Source organism: Oncorhynchus gorbuscha, unplaced genomic scaffold (genome assembly GCF_021184085.1).
Source record: "Oncorhynchus gorbuscha isolate QuinsamMale2020 ecotype Even-year unplaced genomic scaffold, OgorEven_v1.0 Un_scaffold_6450, whole genome shotgun sequence".
NCBI classification, from domain to species: Eukaryota; Metazoa; Chordata; class Actinopteri; order Salmoniformes; family Salmonidae; genus Oncorhynchus; species Oncorhynchus gorbuscha.
The window spans coordinates 12501-21160 of record NW_025750043.1 but is presented as its reverse complement, the minus strand read 5'-3'; the positions used below and the strand labels follow the sequence as shown (position 1 = coordinate 21160).

The 8660-nt window shown below is 44.2% G+C and overlaps 1 long non-coding RNA gene across 2 annotated transcripts in view; it reads left to right on the top strand.

Moving 5' to 3' along the window:
* The first annotated feature begins 3643 nt into the window (after positions 1-3643).
* The window catches only part of LOC124029459, an 11037-nt gene continuing 6020 nt past the window's right edge, over positions 3644-8660 (top strand). Inside the window, exon 1 of one of the 2 annotated variants that reach the window (XR_006837771.1) lies at positions 3644-3698. This is a non-coding gene — a long non-coding RNA (uncharacterized LOC124029459). Of the gene's footprint in view, positions 3699-7847; positions 7866-8660 lie in introns of those variants that run through there. The other variant, XR_006837772.1, reaches the window with a different exon arrangement.

Here is an 8660-nt window from a genome sequence, read left to right as displayed (position 1 = left end):
AATGGAGGGAAGAGGAATGGAGGGAAGAGGAATGGAGGGAAGAGGAATGGAGGGAAGAGGAATGGAGGGAAGAGGAATGGAGGGAAGAGGAATGGAGGGAATGGAGGAATGGAGGGAATGGAGGAATGGAGGGAAGAGGAATGGAGGGAAGAGGAATGGAGGGAAGAGGAATGGAGGGAAGAGGAATGGAGGGAAGAGGAATGGAGGGAAGAGGAATGGAGGGAATGGAGGAATGGAGGGAATGGAGGAATGGAGGGAATGGAGGAATGGAGGGAATGGAGGAATGGAGGGAATGGAGGAATGGAGGGAAGAGGAATGGAGGGAAGAGGAATGGAGGGAAGAGGAATGGAGGGAAGAGGAATGGAGGGAAGAGGAATGGAGGGAAGAGGAATGGAGGGAAGAGGAATGGAGGGAAGAGGATTGGAGGGAGGGAAGAGGATTGGAGGGAGGGAAGAGGATTGGAGGGAGGGAGGAATGGAGGGAGGGAGGAATGGAGGGAGGGAGGAATGGAGGGAGGGAGGAATGGAGGGAAGAGGAATGGAGGGAAGAGGAATGGAGGGAAGAGGAATGGAGGGAAGAGGAATGGAGGGAAGAGGATTGGAGGGAGGGAGGAATGGAGGGATGAAGGGAGAGGGAGGGAGGGGAAGAGGGATGGAGGATGGAGGGATGGCTGCTATAACATAACATTGACCTGCTCTGTCTCGTATCCCTGTCTCGTTCCTCAGTGAGCTGGACTACTATGACTCCCCCAGTGTGAACGCTCGCTGCCAGAACATCTGTGACCAATGGGATGCCCTGGGAGCCTTGACTCAGAAACGCAGCGAGGCTCTGCAGGTACAGTAGGAGGGGCTTAATGGGGCGGGGCTCTGCAGGTACAGTAGGAGGGGCTTAGTGGGGCGAGGCTCTACAGGTACAGTAGGAGGGGCTTAGTGGGGCGGGGCTCTGCAGGTACAGTAGGAGTGTTTAGTGGGGCGGGACTCTGCAGGTACAGTAGGAGGGGCTTAGTGGGGCGGGGCTCTGCAGGTACAGTAGGAGGGGCTTAGTGGGGCGAGGCTCTGCAGGTACAGTAGGAGGGGCTTAGTGGGGCGGGACTCTGCAGGTACAGTAGGAGGGGCTTAGTGGGGCGGGGCTCTGCAGGTACAGTAGGAGGGGCTTAGGTGGGGGGCTCTGCAGATACAGTAGGAGTGGCTTAGTGGGGTGACGCTCTGCATGTACAGTAGGAGGGGCTTAACAAGGTGTGTCTCTGTAGGTAGGATTGGCTTAGTGGGCGTGGTCACAGGGAGGAGGTGCTTAGTAGTAGTGGTCCTGGAAGTAGGAGGGAGCTTCATCACAGAGCATGGAAATGTAATTACTCGAAAGGACAAAGCCCAAGCCTCTGAGACCTCGGAACATTCACTCTGAATGGGAATGTATTTCTATGGGGCTGACAGGAAGCACTGTCCTTCAAAGGAAAGAGACAGTCCATTACTGATATATACTGTATATGTCAGGGATAAAAGCTCATGTTCTCTACATTACCTTGGAAATAATGGACGACGTAGGAGCCGAGTCCCTTTGCAGAGTCCATTTTTTCCAAGGTAATGTACAAAACTGAGGAGTTTATCCTACTTATACCACAGTTTCCAAAGAAAACATACAAAAACACATATTTACTGGTATGAATACTTTTTGGTTTTTATATTTTTTTGTTAAGTGAATCCATACTTTCTCATATTTTGGGCTAGAGATGCGACCAGTGGCACGTTCTTCAGAGTCCCTTCGCCATGCTCACTAGCAACGTTCTTATCCCTTGTTTGCTAGTTGCCAGCTAGCTACAGCTAATAAAAAACATGACCTTTGCAGCCAGAATAACAGCAAAGTACAGTCTCTGTGTAGTTGTTGGTGTAGTACAGTCTCTGTGTGTAGTTGTTGGTTTAGTACAGTCTCTATGTGTAGTTTGTTGGTGTGAAACAGTTATGTGTAGTTGTTGGTTTAGTACAGTCTCTATGTGTAGCTGTTGGTGAAAGTCTCTATGTGTAGTTGTTGAGTACAGTACAGTCCCTATGTGTAGCTGTTGGTGTAGTACAGTTTCTATGTGTAGTTGTTGGTTTAGTACAGTCTCTATGTGTAGTTGTTGGGTAGCAATAGTCTCTATGTGTAGTTGTTGGTGTAGTACAGTCTCTATGTGTAGTTGTTGGTATAGTACAGTCTCTATGTGTAGTTGTTGGTGTAGTACAGTCTCTCTGTGTAGTTGTTGGTTTAGTACAGTCTCTATGTGTAGTTGTTGGTGTAGGACAGTTTCTATGTGTAGTTGTTGGTGTAGTACAGTCTCTATGTGTAGTACAGTTGGTGTAGTACAGTCTCCATGTGTAGTTGTTGGTGTAGTGCTCCATGTGTAGTACAGTCTGAGTAGTGCAGTCTCTATGTGTAGTTGTTGGTGTAGTACAGTCTCTGAGTAGTGCAGTCTCCATGTGTAGTACAGTCTCTGAGTAGTGCAGTCTCTATGTGTAGTTGTTGGTTTAGTACAGTCTATGTGTAGTTGTTGGTGTAGTACAGTCTCCATGTGTAGTTCGGTCTCTATGTGTAGTACAGTCTCTATGTGTAGTACAGTCTCTCTGGTAGTGCAGTCTCTATGTGTAGTTGTTGGTGTAGTGCAGTCTCTATGTGCAGTTGTTGGTGTAGGATAGTCTCTATGTGTAGTTGTTGGTGTAGTACAGTCTCTATGTGTAGTTGTTGGTGTAGTACAGTCTCTATGTGTAGTACAGTCTCTATGTGTAGGCACATATTGCGTCATGATTGCAAGTGATTTCCAAATGTCCCCATATGGTTCCTGGTTTTAATATCCCTTCTAAAACACCCTTTTAGCCTTTCAGAAATTAGTATTCAACAATGCTGTGATAGAAATATATATGACTGAGATCAATTAGATGGTCAATTAGATGGCCAATTAGATGGCCAATTAGATGGCCAATTAGATGGCCAATTAGATGATCAAATAGATGGCCAATTAGATGGCCAATTAGATGGCCAATTAGATGGCCAATTAGATGATCAAATAGATGGCCAATTAGATGGCCAATTAGATGGCCAATTAGATGGCCAATTAGATGCTAAATGCAGTTGGATGGTCCATAGGTTCCGTGCTTAATATGATCCAGAACTGCTCATAGGCTCATGCACTCATACTGTTTTTCACTGTGTTTCCTCGTGGGAAACCGACAGAGAACTGAGAAGCTTCTGGAGACCATCGACCAGTTGTATCTGGAGTTTGCCTTTCGTCTTGCTCTCAGTCTTTACAATGCGCTGACTGTTTTCTCTCTCTCTTTCTCTCTCTCTCTCTGTCTCTCTCTCTCTCTCTCTGTGTCTCTCTCTCTCTGTGTCTCTCTCTCTCTCTGTGTCTCTCTCTCTCTCTGTGTCTCTCTCTCTCTGTGTGTCTCTCTCTCTCTCTGTGTCTCTCTCTGTGTGTCTCTCTCTCTGTCTCTCTCTCTCTCTCTCTCTCTCTCTCTCTCTCTCTCTCTCTCTCTCTCTCTCTCTCTCTCTCTCTCTCTCTGTGTGTCTCTTTCTCTGTCTGTCTGAAACAGAGAACTGAGAAGCTTCTGGAGACCATAGACCAGTTGTATCTGGGTTTGCCAGCCGGCTTACTCCGTTCAACAACTGGATGGAGGACCATGGAGGATCTGCAGGACACCTTCATAGTTCACACCATAGAGGAGATACAGGTTAGTACCGTAGAGCAGATACAGGTTAGTACCGTAGAGCAGATGCAGGTTAGTACTGTAGAGGAGATACGGAGTTAGTACTGTAGAGGAGATACAGGTTAGTACTGTAGAGGAGATACAGGTTAGTACTGTAGAGGAGATACGGTTAGTACTGTAGAAGGAGATACAGGTTAGTACTGTACAGGTTAGTACTGTAGAGGAGATACAGGTTAGTACCATAGAGGATGCAGGTTAGTACTGTAGAGGAGATACAGGTTAGTACTGTAGAGAGATACAGGTTCGTACTGTAGAGGAGATACAGGTTAGTACTGTACAGGTTGGTACTGTAGAGGAATACAGGTTAGTACCATAGGAGATACAGGTTAGTACTGTACAGGTTAGTACCATAGAGAGATACAGGTTAGTACCATAGAGGAGATACAGGTTAGTACCATAGAGGAGATGCACAGGTTGGTACCCATAGAGGAGATACGGTTAGTACCGTAGAGGAGATACAGGTTAGTACTGTAGAGGAGATACAGGTTAGTACTGTACAGGTTAGTACCATAGAGGAGATACAGGTTAGTACTGTAGAGGAGATACAGGTTAGTACCGTACAGGTTAGTACTGTAGAGGAGATACAGGTTAGTACTGTAGAGGAGATACATGTTAGTACTGTACCCGTAGAGGAGATACAGGTTAGTACCGTAGAGGAGATACAGGTTAGTACCATAGAGGAGATACAGGTTAGTACCATAGAGGAGATACAGGTTAGTACTGTACAGGTTAATACCATAGAGGAGATACAGGTTAGTACCATAGAAGGAGATACAGGTTAGTACCATAGAGGAGATACAGGTTAGTACCATAGAGGAGATACAGGTTAGTACTGTACAGGTTAGTACCATAGAGGAGATACAGGTTAGTACCATAGGGAGATACAGGTTAGTACCGTAGAGGAGATACCCATAGAGGAGATACAGGTTAGTACCATAGAGGAGATACAGGTTAGTACTTTACAGGTTAGTACCATAGAGGAGATACAGGTTAGTACCATAGAGGAGATACAGGTTAGTACTGTACAGGTTAGTACCATAGAGGAGATACAGGTTAGTACCATAGAGGAGATACAGGTTAGTACTGTACAGGTTAGTACCATAGAGGAGATACAGGTTAGTACCATAGAGGAGATACAGGTTAGTACTGTACAGGTTAGTACCATAGAGGAGATACAGGTTAGTACCATAGAGGAGATACAGGTTAGTACTGTAGAGGAGATACAGGTTAGTACCATAGAGGAGATACAGGTTAGTACTGTACAGGTTAGTACCATAGAGGAGATACAGGTTAGTACCATAGAGGAGATACAGGTTAGTACTGAACAGGTTAGTACCATAGAGGAGATACAGGTTGGTACTGTACAGGTTAGTACCATAGAGGAGATACAGTTAGTACCAGGTTAGTACTGTAGAGATACAGGTTAGTACTGTACAGGTTAGTACCATAGAGGAGATACAGGTTAGTACTGTAGAGGAGATACAGGTTAGTACTGTACGAGTTAGTACTGGATAGATACAGGTTAGTACCATAGAGGAGATACAGGTTAGTACTGTACAGGTTAGTACCATAGAGGAGATACAGGTTAGTACCATAGAGGAGATAGGTTAGTACCATAGAGGAATACAGGTTAGTACCATAGAGGAGATACAGGTTAGTACCGTGAGGAGATACAGGTTAGTACTGTAGAGGAGATACAGGTTAGTACTGTAGAGGAGATACAGGTTAGTACTGTACAGGTTAGTACTGTAGAGGAGATACAGGTTAGTACTGTAGAGGAGATACATGTTAGTACTGTACAGGTTAGTACCGTAGAGGAGATACAGGTTAGTACTGTAGAGGAGATACAGGTTAGTACCATAGAGGAGATACAGGTTAGTACCATAAGAGGAGATACAGGTTAGTACTGTACAGGTTAGTACCATAGAGGAGATACAGGTTAGTACCATAGAGGAGATACAGGTTAGTACCATAGGAGATACAGGTTAGTACCATAGAGAGATACAGTTAGTACTGTACAGGTTAGTACCATAGAGGAGATACAGGTTAGTACCATAGAGGAGATACAGGTTAGTACCGTAGAGGAGATACAGGTTAGTACCATAGAGGAGATACAGGTTAGTACCATAGAGGAGATACAGGTTAGTACTGTACAGGTTAGTACCATAGAGGAGATACAGGTTAGTACCATAGAGGAGATACAGGTTAGTACTGTACAGGTTAGTACCATAGAGGAGATACAGGTTAGTACCGTGGGAGATACAGGTTAGTACTGTACGAGTTAGTACCATAGAGAGATACAGGTTAGTACCATAGAGGAGATACGGTTAGTACCATAGAGAGATACAGGTTAGTACCATAGAGGAGATACAAGGTTAGTACTGTAGAGAGATACAGGTTAGTACCATAGAGGAGATACAGGTTAGTACTGTACAGGTTAGTACCATAGAGGAGATACAGGTTAGTACCATAGAGGGAGATACAGGTTAGTACTGAACAGGTTAGTACCATAGAGGAGATACAGGTTGGTACTGTACAGGTTAGTACCATAGAGGAGATACAGGTTAGTACCATAGAGGAGATACAGGTTAGTACTGTAGAGGAGATACAGGTTAGTACTGTACAGGTTAGTACCATAGAGGAGATACAGGTTAGTACTGTAGAGGAGATACAGGTTAGTACTGTACAGGTTAGTACTGTAGATGAGATACGAGTTAGTACCATAGAAGGAGATACGGTTAGTACTGTACAGGTTAGTACCATAGAGGAGATACAGGTTAGTACCATAGAGGAGATACAGGTTAGTACTGTACAGGTTAGTACCATAGAGGAGATACAGGTTAGTACCATAGAGGAGATACAGGTTAGTACCATAGAGGAGATACAGGTTAGTACTGTACAGGTTAGTACCATAGAGGAGATACAGGTTAGTACCATAGAGGAGATACAGGTTAGTACCGTAGAGGAGATACAGGTTAGTACCATAGAGGAGATACAGGTTAGTACCGTAGAGGAGATACAGGTTAGTACCGTAGAGGAGATACAGGTTAGTACCGTAGAGGAGATACAGGTTAGTACTGTAGAGGAGATACAGGTTAGTACTGTAGAGGAGATACAGGTTAGTACGTAGAGGAGATACAGGTTAGTACCGTAGAGAGATACAGTTGGTACCGTAGAGGAGATACAGGTTAGTACCGTAGAGGAGATACAGGTTAGTACCGTAGAGGAGATACAGGTTAGTACCATAGAGTAGATACAGGTTAGTACTGTAGAGGAGATACAGGTTAGTACTGTACAGGTTAGTACCATAGAGGAGATACAGGTTAGTACTGTACAGGTTAGTACCATAGAGGAGATACAGGTTAGTACCATAGAGGAGATACAGGTTAGTACTGTACAGGTTAGTACCATAGAGGAGATACAGGTTAGTACCATAGAGGAGATACAGGTTAGTACTGTACAGGTTAGTACCATAGAGGAGATACAGGTTAGTACCATAGAGGAGATACAGGTTAGTACCATAGAGGAGATACAGGTTAGTACCATAGAGGAGATACAGGTTAGTACCATAGAGGAGATACAGGTTAGTACCATAGAGGAGATACAGGTTAGTACTGTAGAGGAGATACAGGTTAGTACCATAGAGGAGATACAGGTTAGTACTGTACATGTTAGTACCGTAGAGGAGATACAGGTTAGTACCATAGAGGAGATACAGGTTAGTACCATAGAGGAGATACAGGTTAGTACTGTACAGGTTAGTACCATAGAGGAGATACAGGTTAGTACCATAGAGAGATACAGGTTAGTACCATAGAGGAGATACAGGTTAGTACCATAAAGGAGATACAGGTTAGTACCATAGAGGAGATACAGGTTAGTACCATAGAGGAGATACAGGTTAGTACCATAGAGGAGATACAGGTTAGTACTGTACAGGTTAGTACCATAGAGGAGATACAGGTTAGTACCATAGAGGAGATACAGGTTAGTACCATAGAGGAGATACAGGTTAGTACCATAGAGGAGATACAGGTTAGTACCGTAGAGGAGATACAGGTTAGTACCGTAGAGGAGATACAGGTTAGTACCGTAGAGGAGATACAGGTTAGTACCATAGAGGAGATACAGGTTAGTACTGTACAGGTTAGTACCATAGAGGAGATACAGGTTAGTACCATAGAGGAGATACAGGTTAGTACTGTACAGGTTAGTACCATAGAGGAGATACAGGTTAGTACCATAGAGGAGATACAGGTTAGTACCATAGAGGAGATACAGGTTAGTACTGTAGAGGAGATACAGGTTAGTACCATAGAGGAGATACAGGTTAGTACTGTACAGGTTAGTACCATAGAGGAGATACAGGTTAGTACCATAGAGGAGATACAGGTTAGTACTGTACAGGTTAGTACCATAGAGGAGATACAGGTTAGTACTGTAGAGGAGATACAGGTTAGTACCATAGAGGAGATACAGGTTAGTACTGTACAGGTTAGTACCATAGAGGAGATACAGGTTAGTACCATAGAGGAGATACAGGTTAGTACTGTAGAGGAGATACAGGTTAGTACCATAGAGGAGATACAGGTTAGTACTGTACAGATTAGTACCATAGAGGAGATACAGGTTAGTACCATAGAGGAGATACAGGTTAGTACTGTACAGGTTAGTACCATAGAGGAGATACAGGTTAGTACTGTAGAGGAGATACAGGTTAGTACTGTAGAGGAGATACAGGTTAGTACCATAGAGGAGATACAGGTTAGTACTGTACAGGTTAGTACCATAGAGGAGATACAGGATAGTACCATAGAGGAGATACAGGTTAGTACCGTAGAGGAGATACAGGTTAGTACCGTAGAGGAGATACAGGTTAGTACTGTAGAGGAGATACAGGTTAGTACTGTAGAGGAGATACAGGTT